We start from the raw sequence: 24397 nt of genomic DNA on the forward strand, positions 1-24397 counted from the left end.
ATAAAGAAAGGAATTGCATTTGATAAAACAATAAGTTCACAGCTTGTAAAATACAAAACTTTGGTGCCATAAGTCCGAAGAAGCATAATTACAGTGAATTATGACTGTGACTTAACCCCCCCCCCCCACAAAAAAAAAATTCTATAGATTAAAATGGTAACTGTTAACTCACACTACAAGCTGTGATATTTCAGATGAAACCCATCTTACCAAAGAATGCTGGAATGAAAGAAAACTCACCACACCACTAAGTGAAATCGCACAATGTACATGGATTCATCCTCCCCACACAATTTGCCTAAAACTGACATTTGTTTTACAAAGACTGGAATGTTCAGATGCTTTCAAGTACTCTTTCATTATGAAAAATTTCTTGAATTTTTCAAAATGTTTTATGACTTAGAATATTGCAATTATAGCCCTGAGCTGTTCCTGATTTCACCCAAAATCCCTGATTTTGCCTCAAAGTTTTGTCATGCCCATTATAAAATTTTTCACTTTCTAGTAAAATACTGAGGACTATAGTCAGTTAACAATGGTAGCATTATAGTTTCAGACTTCTTATTCTTTAGAAAAATGCATATTTGTCTAAAACCTGTGATTCTCTTAATTTTAAGAGAATTAGAGAAATATTTTAAAAGTGCTTCTGATTCGAGGGCAGGGTTGTTCCCCAATTATTTTTGTCCTGGCCCCTGATTCTTCAGTAAAGCTGAAAGATATAATTTCATTATTTCCAAGATATAATGCTGGTTACGCTATTCTTTAAAGTCTGTGTAAGCCATCTGGAGAAGCAGTTAACTTAGGGAGATGGCTGTTTGAAGAATTAATGGGACTTAGACTACACACTTGTACATTACAGGGGCAGAATGGCGGTAAATTTACCTAATCAAACCTTTGATGCCATTGGTAAAGCATCACCAGATTGATGGGGATCCATTGAGATTGTTTCCCACCAGTGTTTATGTGAATCCTTCAAAGTCATATTCAGATTCAGAAGAACTATTGAGGTCTGGCACAGGGTCCATCTGAACCTGAGCGAAAGCATCACACAGGCCTGTCATCCAACAGCTTTCTATTTATTGACTGTTTTTTAACATCATGCCATGCCATGCTTTTTTACAAATTACTTATAGAAAAAGAGTTCTATGCAACCCCTCCAAAGAGCTTAACCTCTCCTTCGATATATTTTAAAATAGTTAACTCTACTATTACAAGACACTTAACGGCTGCAGAACTACAGTATCTATTAGCGTGCCCATTCTTTACTGGGCACCCAACACACAATAAAAAGTGATACAGCGCCACCTACCCTTACCAGTGGATATAATTACAAGTATAACTCCACTACGGAAGACAGGAAATGGCTTTATAAAATACAACTTCCTGAGAGTGCCAGTTCCTTATTGAACATTAATAAGTGATTAAAAGTTTATCATAGCGCCACCCAAGCGCTTTTCCTTACCTGAGGATCATTTAGACATATCTAAGTCCTCAGTTAAAAGCCAGGAATTGGATTTAATTTGTACTCCATTTCTTAGCATGACAATTCTTTTTCGAAACAATTAATACAGAATAAGGCTACTGCAACGCCACCTAAGTGCTTACCCTTACCAGGGGAATATTTCACATATTCACACCCTCTGTTAAAAGCCAGTAAATGGCTCTTAAAGACATAACGTTCAAGTAGAGAATAATAAAGGACCAGGGCTAAATGTACCCCCCACCCCCAACAGTGCTAACAAAAGGGGCTGATAACTATTGTTTTAAAGTGTCTTATATTGCTGCTGACAAAGTCTTTATATGTATCTACAAACTCTGATTTAATTAGTTTTACTGCTGCTGTTAAATAGAACAGAATTGCTTGTTAACTGCTTTCTATATTTACTGGCTGAGAACTACTGTTTTATAATGTCTTATATTGCTGCTGGCAAAGTCCTTACTTTTATTTACAAACTCTGATTTAATTAGTTTCACTGCTGCTGCTAAGTGAACAGAATTGTTTTTTTAACTGATGTCTATATTTATATTGTTATAAAAAAGGGGCACACAACTGCTGCATCTTAGAATCATGCATTGCTGCTACCAAAGATTTAATATGTATTACTGCTAACCAGATCTAATGTCCCTGTGAATGACTGCTATAATTGTGTCAGGTTTTGATTAGTGTTATTTTGAGAAGTTCTACCTTGCTTTATGTTATCTATGTCTCTTATCTTCTATCTTGTCTCTCTTGCCTCCTAAAGTTACTCTACTCATCCTGGGCTTCCAGTGCTAGTCAGCAGGAAGCTAAGAACCCTCTCCAAATATCAGCGGGTCACCTCATTGCATAACAATTCTACAATCCCCTTTCAAGGAAAACAGTAAAGTATGTCTGCTGAATAATTCCAACAAGAAAGACTTTCTATTGACTGTACCACTAATATAAATGTTATAGCCAGGCCTGAGCTAGGACAGCCAGCAGCCTCTGCTTCCCCTTCTTCATTAACTTCACTATCTCACTCCTCCTACCTGCAAAGATACCCCCCTTGTTTTTTCTCACTTTACTACCGCAGTCTACCAATTTTACTCCCTCTCAATCTAGCCTGCAATACTTGAACTGCCCACTAGATGGCACCCTAATTCCAGGCATTTTCTCCTCTTACCCTTTTTCTCATGATCAACTACTTACCTCATTTCTTAACTTCAGTAGTCCCCAAAGTGCTATTTAGCTGTCTCTTTTGTTTTTTCCTTCATTTCTACTGTCCACAGACACCTCTCTAGTCCTCTGTCTCTCTTTTTTTTCCCTTTCCCTTCCATATCTACAGACTACAGACACCTTCTAGCCCCTATTCTATTCCATTTTACCACCAGACTTAGCCTAAGCTGATTGTTTTTCGTTAACTGCTTCAGTTTTCTACCCCCTCCATTTGCCCTGCGGGCTCACTCCACTCCCCTCCCTACCCCCAAATTCCACCCACCCCCAGAGGTCCTACCTTTATACTCTCTAACCACACCCCATCCTCTTCGCATTGCGCTCTAACCACACCTCTTTCCTCTTCCCATTACTCTTTAATCATACCTTGTGCTCTTACCATTCCTCTTCAGATACACTCTTCCCACTCCCTTTTCTCTCTAAAGACTCTCCAGTTACCCAACTCCACTACTATTAACCTCTCACTATTCTCCTCTTATCACACCACACCCTACTCCCTCTCATCTCCACCCAATACATTTCTATCTACCACCTACAAAGAACCTATATCTTATTCATATAATGAATAACCCATCCCATCTTTTATCCCACTCTTATTCACACTCTCACTACTACCTCCTTTAATCCTCACCCATCTATTTACCTCTTCTGAAAACCCACTAGACCCCAACCTAAATTACCCCAAAAAAGAAACCAACTCTCCAAAGTCACCTTTCCATTTTATTCATGCTAATATAACATCCTCATCTAATTACATACTTCCTAAACATCATAGAACACTACACAGAAAATACAACAATCTAAACCCCAAAAATGTATATCTCTATACAACAGATTCCCCAATTCAAACTATCTAAGCTTACTACTCTCTTTAAGGGATGGTGACATCCACCCTAACCCAGGCCCTCCAACAACTCCTATCTCTCTCCTCAACCTCAAAGAATCACCTACTCAAGCCCTCGCTAAACCATCAAACTCCCTTTTAATTGCTCATCTTAAGTAACTCAACTCCAAGCTCTAACTGAAATCTATTCCTTTGATATTCTCTGCTTAACAGAAACTTGGTTACAACCTGTAACCGAAGACAATGAAATCATCCCACCTGGATATAATATCCTGAGACTAGACCGAATATCCAAGAAAGGTGGAGGGGTTGCTATCCTATATAAATCTAGCTTACAATTAACCACTCATAACTGTAAACCACCTTTAGACTCCAATGCAGAAATTCTTATCTCCAAACTTCTTCTTAACAATTCCAAATCCATCTATATTATCTGTATATATCTACCTCCTGGTAACAACACTGCCACCATGGAAAACATACTTTGCTGGCTTTCCCAAAATCAGCCTCAAGAAACCATTATCCTAGGCGACACAAATATTGACTGGACCTGCTACTGCAGCAGCCACCCCACAAACCATATTAACCTATATGGGTATTCCCAAACCATTACCTCCCCTACCAGGATAAATAAATCTAACAAGAAATCAAGCTTATTAGACTGGATTATCATAAACCATCATCCTCACATGTATGACTCAGGAACCCTACCTGATGATTTAAGTGACCACTCACTTACCTATATCATCAGACATAAAATCAACTTTCCCACTCCATCTGTCAAAAACATCAGGTCTAAAAAGTACTTTAACCCTGAACTTTTCCAGATGTAACTAAGAGCGTGTTAACTAGTCCCCCTTACAAAACCTCCCTTTAGATGAAGCTGTTAGTTACTTTAACTCCAACTTCCTTGCCATCCTCAATCACCATGCCCCAAGCCAGACTAATTAGAATTAAAACCAAACATGCTCCATGGCTCTCAAAAGAAACCAAACATAAAATAAATCTTAGAAACAAACTTTGGGCAAAATGTAGGAAAACAAGAAACCCTATAGACCAACTAACATTTAGACAACTAAGAAAGCTATAATATCTGACAAAAGAAACTACTACCTGCAATCCTAATAAGCTAATCAAAACAAGTCGCAGAAATTTTGGTCTAGTATTAACCAACTACTCCATCCAGGGCAATCCACTACTCCAAACCCTCAAAACACTGAACACAAAAAAACAATGAATATAGCTAATGCTTTTAATACCTTTTTTACTGATGTTATACAAACACTAGCTAGTCAACTATCACCAAACAACTTCATTCTACCTTCCTATGAATCAACCTCACCCCCTACTTTTCATTTTCAACCTGTCCCAACAACATATATTCTAACCCTTCTACAGAAACTGAAACCATGCTCCCCCTCAGCAGACCAACTACCTGCTGAATTCCTACAACAATCCGCCAAAGCTATTGCTTATCCCATTTCTATTCTGATCAATAGAACTATTACCGAAAGTTATATCCCCAGTTTATGGAACATTTCCCATATTATCCCCCTCCAGAAAAGAGGACAATCCACTGAACTCTCCAACTACCGCCCCATTGCCCTCCTCTCACCTTTGGCAAAGATCATGGAGAAATGCATTCACAGACAATTACTTGACCATCTAACACAAAATAACCTACTAGCCAACTGTCAGCATGGCTTTAGACCTTCACATAGCACCACTACTGCCCTTCTTTCCTTCACAGATTGTATCAACAAAAACCGCAATCTAAACAAACTCTCTTCAGCCCTATTTATTGACCTGTCTAAAGCTTTTGACATGGTAAATCACCAAATTCTCATCAAAATACTGAAATCCCTGTCACTAGATACATCCTCTATAAAGTGGTTCCAGTCCTACCTTGATAAAAGACCAACAGGCTGTACTATGGCACAAGTCTCTCTCTACTCACCTGCCCGTCAATCTTGGTGTCCCTCAAGGGTCCATCCTAGGACCACAACTTTTTTCCATATTCATTAATGACCTTCACCTTGCCATCCCCCAGGCTATATGCATACAATATGCAGATGACTCTACACTGATATGCTCAGCCCCCTCCTCTTCTGAACTTCTCTCTCTTACCCAACAGTATTTAACACAGTTGAGCAATGGTTCACACATAGATGCCTTCTCCTAAACCCCAAAAAGACTAAACTCCTCCTTTTCTCTCCTACTAAGAAGTCCCCCCCTCTGGATTTCTAAGTTAACTCTACCAATAAAACTATTATATCTCCTGAACCAACCACCAAACTATTAGGTGTCACCATTGACAACAATCTGAACTTTGATATCCATATTAACAATACTATGAAAACTGTCAACAAAAAGCTAGATTCTCTCTATAGGATAAAATCCTTCCTCCTACCTTCAGCTAGAACCACAATAGCACACACTCATCTAATCTCTTCTCTACTTTATGCCTCACCTATTTTTACTAACCTATCTAAAAATAATCTTAGCAAACTGGAAATGTCCTACAATAACATTGCCAGATTTGCTACAGGCAACCCATTTAGAACCCACCATTGCATTAATTTAAAGCAGCTGGGATGGCTTGAACTACAAAATTTGATTAAATTCCATCAACTAACTATAGCCCACAACGCTCTTTAAAAACCTTCCAAAACTCCTATTCTATCCACACTCATCACTCCCTATAAAACCTGGAATCCCTAAGGTCTTCTCAGAGACTTCTAGTACATACCACTACACCAAACAACAAGGTTGGAAACTCCCTTTTTTCTAATATTGTTGGAAAAGCCTGGAATCTCCTCCGAATGAACTCTCCACACTTCCCTCACTATCCTGCTTCAAAAACAAATTGAAAGTGTTCCTCAAAACACACTGGTTATGCCCCTGTACTAAGCCTGACTAGTTTGTGTCTCTTAATACTTTGCTCTTCCTACCCCTTCTACTCATTAACTGCAAGTCCTTCCTTATTAACCATTATACTATCTATCTCTAGAATATCTTGATTGTACTAGCATACTATGTTATGCCTGTATTCTGTACTGTTAATTTTACTGTGATAACCTGTAATAGGTACTGTAAATAGAATTTATTTTGTTTGTTTCATGTTTCCTTAGTTGTTATTGTGTCAATTTCATTGTCCTATCTAGGAGCTTATCTCCCCGGGCCTCTACTGAAAATGGACATGTATCCAGTTAGACTAGCCCGGTCAACAAATGTAAAATAAAAATAAAATAAAATAAATAAAAATATTTTGAATTCTGTGGAATAGAAAAACATAGATTTTATTGCTATCTGCCAGTTGCAAGCAAGTCATTAATGTGTTTGATGAATGAATTCAACAAATTCAGCTCAAGTCTTGATTCCATTTTGAGAAAGCACTAAAAATAGGTACCATGATCACTGACATTTCATTATGATGCATGCAGAGGTTTAGTTGTCCCATGTACTGCAAAGTATCTGACAGGTTTAAAAGCTGAAACATACTTTACACTGCCAAACTGTAGTCACACTTCTATTTCTGCTGCACTGTAAAATATGTTACAACTTTCAAAGCTGTTACAAGGTTTCTCTGAAGGCTGATGCTTTCTTATGTACGAACCTCACTGTAACAAGGCTAGTTTTTCTTGATTTTTGAAAAATCATCACATTTCATATATTACATAAATGTTATGGCTTAATACGGACATAAAAATATTGTTTTATAAACTGATTGTGCAATACAAATAAACTGAATAAAAATTGCATTATTGCCGTCTGTTCATAAATTTATTAAACGGCTTTTGGCAAAACATCTCAACTCTCAGAGACCTAAAACATGCTTGGAAAAAGCTCCTGTGACAAATGATTTCTGTATCATAAATTTTAATACATGTGCAGTTAACAACAGTGTTCTAACTTTCTTTTTCTCACTCTCTCTCTCTCTCTTTTAACATTTCATAAGGAAGGTAAACTACAAAACTATACAGCAAATGTTGCATGTTACAAACAGAAATATTTACACCATACTTATAATGAAACACACTGCTTATGTAAAGTGATTGCACTGCATGCTGAAACAATCTACTGAAACATGCTTATCAAGTGACTATCAAAAGATTCATATGTGCTGCCTGCTGAAATCCACTACATACAGGGATATATGTAGTGTGTAATAAGCCATATACACTTAGCAATGACATACATATGTGGCACAGTACTGTTAAGCTCTGGGTACTGAAACAAACAGTTCACCTACTGAAGTGTGCACATTAAATTCAGATGACTCCACTTACTTTACTGAAATTAATACTGTGTTACTTAAAGGAATATAATGCTTAGTGAGGCAGGTGTCCATACACTGTGTCTTCGGACTTAATTAGGTGCACTACAAACATTGGAATAATAATAGACAACTTGGGGTTCATAGGATGCTGATTCATACACACTTTTAAGTAAAGTTGTAAACTAAGTGTTTGTGACACAGTAAGTTTGCAATGCATAGTTTGCATACTGAAGCATGAATATTACTGAAATGTAGCTCAGCCACTGGAAGACTTGGGGGGGGGGTGTTATGTAGATTGAGTACATAATTTACAGTTTCTTTTCTCAGGGGAAGGTTGTGGGTTTGTATTATCACTCAAACACCTCTAGTGGAGATTTGGCATGAGGTTACCATAAAGGCACATTCCACTGAAATAATTCAAGGACCAGGCCAGACACTCAGCAGTGGAAGATGGGATTGTTGTAGAAGGTGTGCAATACTGAGTTATTGTGAACTCACCCTTGTAGGGGAATGGCTGTTATTCCCCATCCTTCTACATGCTCTTCTGAGTTAAAAAAAAATGCAACGTAGAATAGAATCCTGCACAACACTATCGCATTTTCCATAGCATGCACACTGTATTGCAGTTTAATGCTTCCGCCCCTCAAAAGAAAGTGGTATTTAACAATTACTGTTAAATTGTTCTAACTACTCAATGATAATTTCGTACGTGTGTTTTAACCTGCACTAATTAGCTGCAAAACTGTTATAACAAGTAATTTATTTAGACAGAAAATATCGACACTTGAGTTTCAGGATACAACAGTCTTAGTTAAAAAAATTCATTACACTTCTGTTAGTTTACTTACTGCCTGTGCTACTTTACACACACTGCGACAGATTACTGGGAAGTGTGATTAACCTGTGGTTCTGCAGAATGGTTACTACAAACTACTAAAATAGCCTTGCTCTTTAGAATAGCATTTCTCGTCAGTCAGAGTCCGTAACCACATAAACAGAGTCTGACAAAGGTTAAGAGGAGGACGATAAATCAGTGTTTAAGTCTGAAAATATTCTACATTAAACTGGTGTAACCAGAATACTTCTTAGCTGTCCAGGTTTTTGCCTTATATTTTGGCCTGTTTCTCAAACTACTTGTGGTTTTCTGACAAATCATTAATAATTGAAGTCACTAAATAATGACATACCTTTGAGTTTCAGATGTCATATCCTTCAGAAAATGCACAGTAAAGCAAAACGTGTTTAGTGAACAATGGAAATCATCTAAAGCCTGACAGACAGCAAAAGGATGTACAACTAGTATGGTTAACATAATGGTGAAGGTAACATTTATACTAGTTTTTTACAGGACCAGTTTAAATTTTTTAAATGATGAGTTGCAATGCTTTTTCAGTGCTTTTTAGGAGTGCAATTTAATACTTTATAAAATTGTGGGGGGTAGGAGGGACTGAACACTCTATGCTTGAGGCCCAATATTTGCCAGTATCAGTAAAACAAGGAAAGTGGTTGTCCATTTCCAACAGTTTACTTTATCAGTGTGAATGGAGTATGTTTAACCAAGTTAGTTTTTCTGACAGGGCTCAATAGTCAGCATGTTGCTGAAGTTTCTCTCTCCGTATTTTTTCAATTTTACTATGATGTCTGTTCAATGTATTTAAGGTGTGTTTATTTTTAAGTATAGCCTTAAACTTTTGCTGGAAAAGAGCTGATCTTACTAGCTATGTTATTTAAATGGCTGATAGTATTTAAAAAATAAATAATTTGTAGCTTTTACTTTACCTCTTCATTCTGTGGTAGTTTCTCACATACTTCTAGCATCACTATCAGCAATTTTTTTTTTTACAGTAGTCAAGTGATTAAAAGGTCAGTGGTACTAAAGTGAGTAGGGTTGCCACCTTTTCAAATGCCCAAAGTTGGACATTTTTTGCAGAAATCTGAGATTTTGCAGGACGAAACATACCCACTGCCAGTGCAAATGACAGAACTTCACTTTTTTGTCAAAATAAAAGCTTATTTTTGTGGCATTTGAGTTACTTATAGTATTCCATATAATATTTACGTGTTTCAGATACAAAATAACTGTATTATGCTACTACAAAGAAAACTTAAGAAAATATACTTTGTCTTAAAATCTCAGGACAGTTGGCATTTTTTAGGTTTTTTTGCAGGACACAACTGCCCAAAGTGCGACTGTCCCTCACAAAGAGGGACAGGTGGTAACCCTAAAGTTGAGGTGGGGTCCAAATGGATATTAGTTTCAAAACAAAAGCACTGTTTGTAGAAGTAAAAATCAGACCACCCAATGGACTGAATAAAATGCATGTTACTGTGTCCTCAAATGTTCCATTAACTGGCTTGAGCCTTCAGCCATATGTACATATAGCATGGCTGGAATTGTGTATGTCAAATGGTTTCCACTCGACAAGAAGCCAGCTGTGTCTTGGTGCAGATATAAGGATGCAATGTGAATGTTTCTGAGAATTGCATAATGTAGGTTTAAATAAACAAGTACCACATTTGGGTGCATATTCAAACTGAAATGAGCTTCGCTGAATCCCAACTTGTATGTAAGAAGGTGTAATGCTATTTAGTCTCAGTTGTCAGCATACCATAGCTTGTTTTACAACTAAGTATTAAGGGAAGGGGGAAGTGGCAAGCACAGTTCAAGGAGGCTAGCGGGAGGGTGATTAAAGGAGGTCAGGGCAGCAAAGACAAACCAAAACAAGGTTGACAGAAGGGGTCAAAACAGAGAACAAAGAAATTTGGTATATTTCAGAAAGGAAAAATGGATAACCAGATCAGGCTGAGATGACAGAAGGGTGATAATAGAAGATAAGAAAAAACAGAAGTACCAGGATGAATTCTACTTAGTCTTCAAAAGGAAAAAGAAAGGACAGCTATAGAGGGACGGAGCAATGGTGAAGGCAAACTCCAGGATATAAGGGAGAGCCACAGATGGACTTGGTTGTCTTAAGGTAGGATTAAGGCAAGGACCAGATAGGTTGCCTTCCATCATCCTCAGAAATTTGGCCAGTCTGCTGGCAGATCAGCTGATAGAGGTCTTGGCTGCCACATACGTGCCTGTGGATTGGAAGATGGAAAAAGTGGTACCCTTTTACAGAAGGGGAGCAGAAAAAATCAAGGATTTAGGAAAACTAAAGGGATGGCAGTAGGACTGATACTGAGGAACTTGACTATGGGCATGCTGAAGTCAAAAAATGTGTGAGGGACAATGTCAGAAATAAAGGAAGTGACTAGTGAAGTATCAAGAATAGGTCCTAAGATTAGTACTTTTCGCAGTGTTTATTTCCGACATAACTGATGAAAGAGAGAACAGGATCAACTTTTTCAGTGCTGACACAAAAATCAGTGCACCAGTGGAGTACCTGGGAAAGAATCTAAGGACATGAAATGCTGAACACTTGGGCATAAAGATGACAGTGGAGGTTCTGGGTAGACAAGTGCAAAATACAGCACTTGGGTCACAAAAAAACTTGTATCAACTGGGACTGCATGTAATAACAACAGACAGTAAAAGGATATGAGGATGGTTATACCAGGACTAGATGACTGTGAGCAGAGGCTGAGGGCCCATGGAGTGGTGATTAGAATGCTGGGGTGTATCCTCATGGGGACAGATTCCAGAAACATAGTGGTAATGCTTCTGGCTCTGCAAGGTGCTTGCTGGGTCACATCTTGTGTTCTTTGTGCAGTTTAAGGGCCACAAAAGGGGGGACATCGGGCTGCTGGAAGGAGTTAAGGGGAAAATTATCAGTCATGTGGACAAGATAGCAGGTGGGGGGAGATGAACAGAGACTAGAAGAACTTCCCATTATTCAGCAACAGGGAGTAGGACAAAATATTGGTACACAAAACCCTAAACCTTTCCTTGTTGCCTTTCAACAGAAGTACATCTTCAGCACACGTTACTTAGAGCTTAAAGAGAGCAAAAAACACCACATTAGCAAAAAAGAACAACATAGGTGTGAAAAGTGATCCCTGAGGCACCTCTTGACTACAGCAGACAAGTGTCTAAGCTTCAGGTACCATAAATTACCTGAAAGTTTCTGTCTGGAAGGCAGAACAGAATCACTTTGATGTTACCCGAACACTTTCCTTTTAACTTTACTTTAAGCAACCAGTGACCATCTGTTCAAGGTCCTACAGTACTTTTAATTGTTCTGTGTCTAGTCTGCAGTGCATCAAATGGTTACTTAAGAGTGCTAAAAATGTTCTAAACCCACAATGAGCTTGAGAAAATAGAATTATTTTTTACAAGATCCTGATCCTAGCATTACAGTATTTTCTTATTGCCTAGAGGGACAATAAGGTGGGAATCCTAACAAGTGGATGGACTTGAAGCTTAAGAGAGAGGCAGGGTAGTGCCAAGAATATTTTTTGAATACATAGTCCTTATGGAAAATAAGAGGGTAAATGCGTGGTGTAGATCTCTGCTTGTAAAGCATTATTCTACACTTGGCCATGTTTCAAATGGATGAAGATTAAACATGGCAAGTTCATCTCCCACTGCCAGTCCCTTTTTCCACTCAGTTATGACCACTGCAGTTTCTATTTGTTCATCAGGAGGTATTCATTACTTGTGGGATTTTCTGCTTTCTCTGCTATTGTGTTACAACATAGTTCGTGCATCTAAGTAAAAGGGAATTTGTCTTCCCCATGCTAAAACACTATTTTGAGATGTTTCATTGATCTGTAGCTTTGACCAATTTGTTCTGTTTAGATGAAGCTTCAGGGAGACTCAATGAACTGTATGTGGAGTTTTTTTTTTTATATATAGAGTTTACCTCACATTATCCGTTTTACTTCTTACGAAGATAAGACAAGACATTAAAGTCCTGATCTCTGTTCTGGTCTGTTATTTGTGATAAGGGGGAAGGTGCTTCCAAAGTAGCTAGAAGGGCAAACCTCATCCTTAAAGCCAAGTTTCAGTAACAGGAAGAATACAGAGATGCTGCTGAACTCATCTATGGCCCTGCATGTGCTTAAAAAATTATTTTTTACTGTCTGTACAGAGGAATGCACACTGTAGACAAATAGTGTTAAGAATGTCACAGCGGACTAGTCCAGAATGCTATGCACATAACTTATTAAAGGGTAATTGACGAAATTCATTTATGACCCTAACAGTGGGCAACTCAATATACAGAATTACAACCTTTTGTTTAAACTCTCTGGAGGAATACCATAATTCCATCCTATGCCACCTGGCCACTTCCCCACCAAGTCTGATCTCAAGAAGGCTCACAGCTTCATATTCAGCCACCACGTTAATCATTAGGGTTTCTTTTGTGTCACTAGGGAGCACAGTCTATCTGGTAAATGAAATGTATTTTAGCAAGCAGTACTACAGCTCTAGTCACTTGTGCCATTAGAATTCTCTGGGGAGGTAACGAGATATTAGCCACAGTAACCAGCAACTTTAAGGATGAGAGAAAAGAAACGGCACACAATTTGCTTAAAGAAACTATACGACTATGGCCTATAAACACTAGATGCTGAAAACATCACCTCATAGCTCTCAACCTCTTAGCACAAAAAATCTGAACAAAGCCAAAATAATGGGGAATAAAGCCCCAAAAATAGGGACAACTTTAAATATTGCTCTTATAAACCTAGAAAGTTGCTAGAATAAAAGGTCTTATGTTACCATGCATTTTTTTCTGAAGGATATGAAGTCAGAGACTCGAATGCCTGTCATTATACACTTAATTCAATCCTTAGTGATTTGCCACAAAATTCCACAAAACCAGAAACTTTATGAGGAATAGACCAAAAATATGAGTAAAAAGTCTGGAAATTTGTGAAAATCTGGACAGCTGAGAGGTATGCATGCCCTGGACCACTGGAATCTAGGCTTGTATATCCTTTATGCTAGTCAATCAATCCCTGCATTACTGTTATGGATGTGTTTCATATAGCTTTATATTCATAGTAATGAAAAGAAAAAAATATCAACAGAGAGTGATTCCTGGCTTGGGGATATCAGATCCTGTCAATCCATGTCAAATGACATAGAAACTCAACTCTCCGAATATTAAATCTTACCAAAGTGTCACCGTAACGGTACATGTTAATAAAATGTAGTGAAAATGAAAGTAACAGTTCCTTATAAAAGCAGAAGTGAAAGAACTCGCCCTCCTGTTCAGTACTAAAAAGTCAAAGTATACATGACAGGATAAAGGGTTCCAAAGGTGTGAAAGAAATGGGTCTAAAGCACATAAAACAGGCAATAACAGAAGTAGATACGCAAGCTATAATGCCCTCCAGGGTGTGTGTTAATGTGTAAGTAATATCCTCCTAGGAGTGTTGTGAGGCCCAACGCCACAGGCGGAGGGCTTCTACGCCCCTTGAGGGGCATTAATTACACACATCCTGGAGGGCATTATTGCGCTTAAAAGAATGGGCTCTCTGTAAAGTTGCTGTGTTTTACATAACGTATGTATTACTACTTTATTTTTTTTTATAGATTTTTGATGCAAAATAGTTCCTCCACCTAATGTTTCATACTTGCTGTAGTATATGTTAATGGTGTTGGAGGAAGCATTTTACATCCAAAATTAAGCACTTTACAAAAATCCAGGTATTTACTTTATATTTTTGATCCCTTACTCCTAAAAGGTTTGGTTTATTGCTTGTCATTGGAGACAAGACAGAAGTTACTAAATAATGACATACATTTGAGTTTCAAAGTTTTATTGCCTTCAGATAATGACATGCATTGAGTTTCAGGTTTCACACCCTTCAGAAAACACATGCTAACAACACAAATCCTGTTCTTCTAATAACTTTCAAAGTTTATAAGAGCAATATTTAAAATGTGTTCCTATTTCTTAGCATCCCCCCCAATTATAGCAGGCGTTGTCCAGATTTCTTGTGCTAAAAGGTAGACAGGTATGACAGTCTAAGAGGTGAAGAGGTACGCAAAACTGCTGCTAGGGAACGTGCTCTCACTCTCTCTCACACACGCTACCAGGGATCATTCGATCACACACACACTTCACTCTCACACACTCACACACACTCACACACACTCACACACACTCACACACACTCACACACACTCACACACACTCACACACACACACACACACACACACACACAGTCTCTCAGCTTTCATGCACACATTCACTCACACATGCAAAGAGAAACACACACATATACACACACTTTTCTGTTTCGCTGGAGTGATTGCTCCCTCTCTCACTCTCACACACGCAAACAGTTACACACACAAGCTTCATTTTAATTTTTTTTGTTTTGTTTTACACTCACTAAACAGCAAAAGCGCTGCTTAATGACTGTAAAATAACTGCTCGCTTTCACTTTCACTGACTTGCACGCATACACTCGCATACACAAACATAAATACACACACACACACACACACACTTTCATTTTCCAGTTTTCTCTTTCTTTTTAATATATTTTACACTCGCTAAACAGCAGAAGCGCTGCTTTGTGAATGTAAAATAATGACGGTCGTTCCATTTTTGTCAGTCCGAGTTCCACGCCTTGATATGCTGCCATGAAGTGGCAGACTTGGTTTTCACCGGGCATTACTTGTACATTAATACCCTACTGGAGACTATTTGTTCTCCAATCAGGGTACTGAGGTACAATAAAGCCCATTCTCTAAAATAAAATGTTCTCCTTTGACAGCATGTTTGACTGACAGTGACTGGATAGATTATAAGTAAATATGTTTGCAACTAAAATTATGCCAATATGGTTTATTTTCATTTATATAAATGGATGATTGCATATGTCATAAGTGATAATTTAATAAAGATGTTTCTTGTTTAATAATAAAAATAACAACCAAATAAAGGGTGGGAGGATGACATAATGGTTAAGGTGTTTACCTTAAAGACACAAGGTGCAGAGTTTGATTCTCACATGGGGTAACTGGCTAGGCTTCAAATGACCCAAAAGGGCAGTTGGCCTAGTACTAATCTATGAACCTATGAACCTGTGGGAGTAATACAGAATAAGAGACTGTGGCAAACAGTCTGAAAGTTAGGCATTAAAGGCCAAATTGCATTTGCTCTCTAGTAATTATGTGATCCTATCTTATCTGTGGCACTTGTGCACTGGCACAGCAATCGAGGAGTCTCAATCCTCACCACTAACACCAGTGAGGGGCGGCCACATAGGGGAGGATAACAAATACACACACAGTAAAGTACAATTTCCCTTAAGAGCACACAGAGATCACAGTCAGTCTGGGGCTGGTTTCTCCCTTTCTCTCCAGATCCCCAATAAGACTCCCCACTGGCACAGCTATAGGGTCCAGATCTCAGCCTAGTGGGCAAGCTAAAACCTCCAGCACCCTCTCTGTCCGATCAGTGCTTCGTGTCCCTGCCCAAGCAGCTCACACACACACACACACACACACACACACACACACACACACACACACACACACACACACACACACACACACACACACTTTGAGATATGAGTTATATGATAAATATTAGTGGATGGTGGCAGTGATTTCTACCTTATAGTCTGGGTAAAAGGGGCACAGCTGGAGAATCCATGCCTGCCTTCCCCAGGAGTGTTTGTTGTTGTAACAACAAGATACAACAACAAACACTCCTGGGGAAGGCAGGCATGGATTCTCCAGCTGTGCCCCTTTTACCCAGACTATAAGGTAGAAATCACTGCCACCATCCACTAATATTTATCAACTATTAAAAAGACCCTTATCAAAGGGTGTCCAAGTCTACTCTGCAATATTATTATCCAAATGGTAAGTGCAACTGAACACTCAAGGCTTATTGGAGTGACTTGGACAGTATCACTATATACATACTATGTACTCTAGAGCTTAAATTATCTCTACACAAAACAGCCACAGTTGAAAGGTTTAAAAATATTTAATAATAAATAATAACACAAGACAATACTTCTTACTACACAGTGCTAGTCAAGAGTTCAGAGATCACAGCAAAATGCTTAAAATAATACAGTAGAATAGTTCTAACATCTAGAGAGAGAGAGAGAGAGACCAGATGGCTTAGTGGTTAAGGTCATCTCCCATGCACAAGGTAAAAGGTTCAATACTGATCTCCGGCCAATGTTTGTTTGGAGTTTGCATGTTCTCCCTGTCTCTCTGTGGGGTTTCTCCCATGTCCAAAAAACCTGAGTGTTTCCATCTCAAACTCACCAATGAATGGAGCCATGGGCAGCAGCACAGACTCTACATGGTGCCCTATAAGGGGAACAGTTGTACAGACCAACTGCTTTGGGCATCTACTGTGGTGCTCAGTATCCTCAAGATAGGTGAACACAGATCACAGATTGCGTGCTGTGGCAGGGCTAGCCACTCAACGGTGTAAAATATGGCTCTAGGTGTTTTGGTCATGTTGACTAATGTCGCCAAAAATGGGCATAGGTAGCTATCAGTGATAAGTGGGTTGAGGACCCGGCCTTCTCTCACCCATGCTAGGGACCCTTGCTAACAGTAGGGGGGGTATATGTGCCCCTATTGGCCAGTGTGTGCCCGCTATAAAGCTCAGCAAGCTACTGGCCAGTGTCTAGTTGCCCAGCCTCGGTTACCTGGGATAGCTCTGTTGAGCAAAAGCTGGATGTAAAACCAACCTGCCAAACTTGAACTGAGAATTGCTACGCTTAATGTAGGTTCACTGACAGGACGCAGCTTGGAAGTGGATGACATGATGATACAGAGGAGGCTGGACATCCTATGTATCCAAGAGACAAGATGGAAGGGCAGTGCAGCAAAGTCACTTGGCTTGGGATCCAGACTACTACTCAGGTGGGGGACAGGCTAGAAATGGTGTAGGAATTGTGGTGAGAGAGAGGCTTCAGAAGGCAGTGAGGGATATCATCAGAATTAATGACAGACTCATGGCAATCCGACTCCAGTGTAACAATAGGGCAGTATTCATAATCTCAGCATATGCTTCACAGCAGGGTTGTGATAGTGAGGAAAAGAATGCATTCAGACAGCAGTTACAGGACCTACTAGATAAAGCAGGACAACATGAATTGGTGTTGATAATCGGTGACTTGAATGCACATATCAGGACAGACAGAACAGGATATGAGGACTGCCTGGGTCAACATGGGTGGGGTAACAGGAATAAAGAAGCCATTCTAGACTTCTCTCTGGCAAATGGCTTGATAGCAGCCAACACATGGTTCAGAAAGAGGGACAGTCACAAGATCACATACAAGAATAGCCAACATGCAACTCAGGTAGACTTCATCCTAGTAAGGAAAAAGGACTGGGTATAATTTATTATTGCAAAGTCATCCCCAGTGAAACAGTCGGCCCACAGCATAAACCATTAGTTGCCACAATCAGCTGCAAGCAATGGTCAGATAAGCCTCTAAGGTCATCAGAGACCAGGCTGAAGATCTGGAAGTTGACTGCAGAGAAAGTACAGCAATTGAATGAATTACTCAGGGCTCTAGCACCCCAAGAAGAGGAGGAAATGGGTGGAGTTGAAGAGGAATGGCAGTGCCTAAAAACGTGTGTTAGACCTACAGAAAAGATATGTGGCTGAGCCAGGTATGGAAATAAGGTACATGAGGAAAGCTGGTGGTGGAATGCAGAAGTCCAGGAAGTCATCAAAATAAATAAGGAGTGCAGGAAGAAGTGGGAGATAGAAAAGACTGGCCAGGCTAGGAAGGATTACTGGTTGGCTAACAAAGACACTAAGAAAGAAGTTGCAACAGCAAAGAATAGGGCATCGGAGGCACTCTACCAAATTCTGGAAAGTGACTCTGTAAGGGGCACAAAGAAACTATATCAGGTTCAAGGCAAAGACAGAAAGATAAAGAAGATAGTCAGACACCCTTCATAAGGGATGCCAGCAACAACCTGCTCACCAGTCCAGAGGACATCAAAGGTAGATGTAAGGATTTCCAGCAGCTTCTGAATGAAGAAAACCCCAAAGAAGCTGTACTGCCCCAGAAACAGCCTACAATGAGAGAAGAAGAGGAGCCCACCTTAGAAGAAGTAAGAACAGCACTAAGGAAGATGAAGTCAGGGAAAGCAGCAGGCTCAGATGAGGTGACAGCAAATATGATAAAGATTCTAGGTGTGATAGGAGTGAAATGGCTCCTGAGGGTACTAATAGCAGTGTGGAGAGAAAGGCATATCCCATATGACTGAAGAATAAGCATACTTGTGCCAGTGTACAAAAACAAAGGGGACATCCACAACTGTGGGCAGTACAGAGGGACCAAACTCCTACCACAATGCATGAAAGTTCTGGACAGAGTGATGGATAAATGGATACGCAGAGTAGTAGAATGTAAGATGGGAGATGAACAGTTCAGATTCAGATCAGGATTCAGTACAACTGACCCAATGTTTGCATTGAGACGGATACTTGAGAAGAAGCTAGAAATGAGGACAGAGTTCAACTGGACATTCCTAGACTTGGAGAAAGCATATGACAAGGTCCCAAGAAAGCTAATTTGGGCAGTACTGTGGTGGTTTGAAGTCCCAGAAACATTGGTAGAATTAGTGCAGGCTATGTACAAGGACCCAGTGACTCAGGTACAAACAGTGTTTGGCCTCACAGAGGGGTTTCCCAGTGGGAGCGGGTGTACACCAGGGTTCAGCTCTGAGCCCACTGCTGTTCATACTGGTGATGGACTACATTAGCAAACAGGTTGGAGGGGACAGATCAACAAAGCTGCTGTATGCAGATGATGTAGCAGTACAGGCAGACTCTGAGCTAGAACTTCAGCAAAGGATAGGAGAATGGAAGGCAAATCTGAAGGCACAATGGAAACTAAGCACAGATAAGATGGTGGTAATGGCAGCAAATTGGGGAAATCAGAAGAAGCTGAGACTAGAGATAGAAGGGGAAGACAGTGGAATAGGTAAACAACTTCAAGTATCTGAGAGGGGTAGTTGAGGAGAAGGTTAGTCTGAAAAAGAGGTGGTCAAACCTAGAATCAGAGGGGCTGCAGCCAACTGGCATAGAGTGTCAGGTGTAGTCTATGACAGAAGAAAGAAAAAGAAGCTGAAAAGCAAGGTGTACAAGACAGTGATGCGACCAAGTACTACTGTATGGTACAGGAACCTCGGCAGTAAAGGCAGAACAGTTGAAGAAGCATGAGGTGATGGAAATGAAGTGCCTGAGAAAGGTGGTAGGATTCACACTGTGGGACAGATGAAGAAATGAGGACATAACAGCAGAAGCCACAGTAGCTCCAATTGCAGAAAAGAACAAAAATAACAGATTACGGTGATTTGGGCACATGTGTAGAAAAGCAGAAGACAATCTGGTGAGGAGGATTTGGGACAGACAGGAAGAAGGTAAGAGGAAGCAAGGACGTCCAGCAAAGAGCTGGATGGACTGTGTGAAAGCAGATTTGCGACAATCAGTCATGAGTGTTGAAGAAGGCAGGAGTGTGGCACTGCATCAAGAGAGTTGGTGACAGTTAACATGATACACTGACCCCATGTAGAAAAAATGGGAAAAAAGGGGGCTGATGATGATGATGAATAGTTCTGACATCAACACAGAAAAACACTCAGTCTAATCTTCCTATTTCCTAGCTATTTCTAAGAGAACCACTAAAGTCTAAGATCCTACTTACATACAGACACAGACAGAGTGCTGGTGAGTTGGATGTTATCAAGACAAATGCAAAATGCTCCCTTATTCTCTCTCTTTAAATTGACAACACAGTGCTGCTTCACATTACATCATTCTTAACAATTTTCTGTTTTCCCTGGCTAACAGAAACTCAGAGGTTAATAGCCCTTTTGATCTTGCAGCTGGTCAGGAAGAAGAAATTATACATGTAAATTCTAGCCATTAACTCTGGCCTCAAAACAATAGGAAGAATTCCTTCATTTAGACATCTCGGCTCTGAGTTTAGACACCAAGTAATTACACAATGTTTGACAAAGCCTTCTTACAGCAGAGTTCACTGTTACATTTTTGCAGTTCCACATTTAACAGCATTTTCTTCCATTTAAGAGAACAACCCTGTCGCTTATATTAATATTTACAAATGACAGAATTATCTACAAAATTCTATCTGGCTAGGCCGGCAGCCTTCACCTATCTTCAGATATCTTTCCCCCTGGAGAACTCAAGCTAGTTTTTCAAGTGACCCTTGAGAAACGTTGCTTGAGAGGGTTAGGGCTATCTGAATATACCTTACCCAATTCCCTGTCTTGAGAAACCATCTGCTTTGGCATTGCTAATCCCACTGCGGTGTTGCACTGACATAACATATGCTTGTAATCCTAGGCTCCATCTTAGCAACTTGGCATTTTGCTGGCTGGCTCTGTTAAACCATGTTAGGGGATTGTGATCTGTCACTACAGTGAATTTTCTTTCATACAGATAAGGCTGAAGTTTCTGCAGTGCCCACACTATGGCTAGACATTCCTTTTCTACAGCTGCATAGCATTCCTCCCTGGGTTGAAGCCTACAACTGAGATAAACCACTGGGTGCTCCTCTCCCTCTGAAGAAATCTGGCTAAGTACAGCCCCCACCCCATGGTTAGAAGCATCCACCTGCACAACAAATTCTTTGCTGTAATCTGGACTGGCTAATACAGGGGGTCCTCCCAAAGCTTCTTTAAGCTTCTGGAATGCCTGCTTATATGCTGGGGTCTACACTACCTTACCTGGCCTGTTCTTCCTTGTCAGGTCTGTGAGGGGAGTACCTATTGTACTATAACTGTGGACAAATTTTCTGTAGTACCCTGCTGTCCCTAAGAATGCCCTCACCTGTTTTTTGATAACAGGTGCAGGCCATGCCTGAATGGCTTCTACTTTGGCAGGTTCTGGCCTGATCTTACCACTCCCCACTCTATGTCCCAGGAAGGCGACCTCTGCTATACCCACCTGCCCTCTGTAGTCTGCTCAGCACCTCCCTGACATTTTGAAGGTGCTCTTCCCAGGAATGGCTGTAGATGGCAATATCTTCTAGATAAGCAAGGACAAACCCTCCTGCTAGGATATGATCTACCAGCCTCTGGAAAGTCGCTGGGGCATTTTTCATCCCAAAGGGCATCTTTGTGAACTCATACAAGCCAACAGGAGTCACAAAGGTTGACCTCTCTCTAGCACTGGGGAGTCAAGGGCACCTGCCAGTAACCCTTGGTAAGATCCATGGTGGTAAGATACTTAGCCCCACCCAGCTGCTCTAGGACCTCATCTGTCCTAGCCATGGGGTAAGCATCTGACTCTGTGTGACTATTTAATTTCCTGTAGTCTAGACAGAACCTGGTGCTGCCACATTATTCTTTGGCACCAGCACCACTGGGGGGGGGTGTCCAGGGACTGTTGGACTCTTGAATTACCCCTAGTTCCAACATGTTCTGTATCTTCTCCCTCACAGTCTGTTTGACTCTCTCAGGCACCCTGTAAGGGGTCTGACTAATAGGCCTTTGGGGACCTGTATTCACCTGGTGCTGCACAAGGTAGGTGCATTCCCAGTGAACATGTCCCCAAACTCCTGTAACACTGCTCGGATTTCTCGAACCTGGGAAGGAGATAGCTGCTGGGACATTGGTACCCCTTACACTGAGGTGTCTGTCCGAGCCTCACCGAGGAGCTCAGTCACCAGATCTCCCTCAGACTCCTTCATTTAGACATCTCGGCTCTGAGTTTAGACATCAAACAATTACACAATGCTTGACTTATCAGCCTTCCTACAGCAGAGTGCACTTTTGTTACATTTTTGCAGTTCAACATTTAACAGCATTTTCTTCCATTTAAGGGAACAAGCCTTGTTGCTTATATTAATATATACAAGTGACAGAATTATCTACAAAATTCTATCTGGCTAGGCTGGCAGCCTTCACCTATCTTCACATTATCATACATGCGCTAGTGCAAAAATAATCTCAACTGGCAGGTATAAATGAGTTTATGAATGGCACAGCATTAGAGCCCACACAATCCACAATTCTGTTTATAACTCTACATGTTTGTTAAAGAAAATATTTGATTGTTACTACAGCTTAGGTGCTGGCATTTGTGAAAGGCTTACCAATGACAGAGAGCTACTTTGTGCAATACTGGTGAAAGCCTGGTACTGCTTAGGCAAGACGTTGTGCATAACTGCATTTGCTGCAACTTGTTTAGTTAGAAGCTCACACGTACATGACAAGAGCTATACCTTATTTAGGGATGTTCTGCTGAGTGAGTTTTTGATGATGATTTTATATTACTGTTAATTTAACCATGATTAGTTCAGCTGTGCAAGCTGGCAATGCACTTTCAGTTAGTTTTTCTACATTTTCCCCCTGTAGTGTGACTGCGAAGTTGGTAAATATAATTTAAAGGGGTCTAGAGTGCTAAGACTCGCACAAGTAGGGTACAAGAAGCTTGCCTCCTATAAAAAAATATATTATTTTATTTTCTTTGAGATATGGCTTTCAGTATTGTGGGCGAGGACCTGCTCTTCAAATGAATATGCCTTTTGGTAGCTATACTGCTGATGACAGATTGAAATGAAGTCAAAATATGACCAAACATTGGGACTGTCATCCTTGAACTATAGGAGGTGGCTATTTTTCCATTGGCCTACCACTCTTGTCTTTCTGGTGTTTGTGCTGCTGAAACAGGGCATGTAAAACTGACCCACTATAAGATATTTGCTGCTGTAAATGCTCCTTAATCTGGTGACAGTACCTAAGCACTACTCAGTGTATCCCGGCACACAATACAATCAGTACTGCTACTGCATCATCCCCTGCCTCTACGCAGAGTCTGTGTACCAGCAAAGCAGAATACTTCCATCCTTCTTCTTCCCCACCCATGATGGGCAAGCTAGTGTCAGTCACCCACTCCTGCTATCCCTTGCAGGCTCCCCTAAGTGTATGGGTTATCAACTGCACCCGGGTCGGATGAGTAATAATTAGAATTTGAGCCAAGCCAAATAACAGTAAGTGTACCTTTATTCCACACACAATGAGATATTTCTATGGCAAACTGCAAGTTAAGCTGTGCAACTTGATCTGCACATCTTTTGTATGTCTAAGACACATAAAAGGCTCCAAGGTAATTGCAATGGGATATGTCCTTCCTCCTGAGGTGAAGTGTCCACCCCAAGGGGGGGGGGTGTAGCATTGTGCAGTGATGGTAGGAGGGCTTTGTTCCCCACAACTGTATTTTTATTGAAAGAAGACTCATTCCAGTGAGACTTATTCTGGATGTTTCAATAAAATTTAGATTTGAACAGTGCACTGGCATTCAGCTGGATGTAATTACATGTCTGCGCTGCAGAGTTTACTCTAGTTCTTGATTTTGACTGGAGAATTTTATCCTTCTATCTTCTCTAATCCAGCCCCATCACAAACAAAAAGTATGAGGGGTTACATAGAAAGTTCTTTTCCTGTGCCCCTGACACTGTAGGCAATAAAACATGTGGGGCAACATTAAGCACAAGATGACTGTACTGTTATAAGCAGATTCTAAGGTGAAAAAAATTCACAGTACTCCACACTTTAGTAGCTGGTATGAAACAACATATTAACAAGCCTACCACTTATGCAATGCTTAGTAAAGCTGTATCTGCACTCCAGACTCTCTTCTTTTGAAAATA

General features: G+C 40.2%; 1 protein-coding gene across 1 annotated transcript in view; it reads right to left on the minus strand.

Annotated features, from left to right (window-relative positions):
- The window catches only part of ARHGEF26 (Rho guanine nucleotide exchange factor 26), a 1375009-nt gene that overhangs the window by 454337 nt on the left and 896275 nt on the right, over nt 1-24397 (minus strand). The gene's annotated exons all lie outside the window — the stretch shown is intronic.

This window comes from Protopterus annectens, chromosome 4.part1 (assembly GCF_019279795.1).
Source record: "Protopterus annectens isolate FY-2018-M chromosome 4.part1, PAN1.0, whole genome shotgun sequence".
NCBI lineage: Eukaryota > Metazoa > Chordata > Ceratodontiformes > Protopteridae > Protopterus > Protopterus annectens.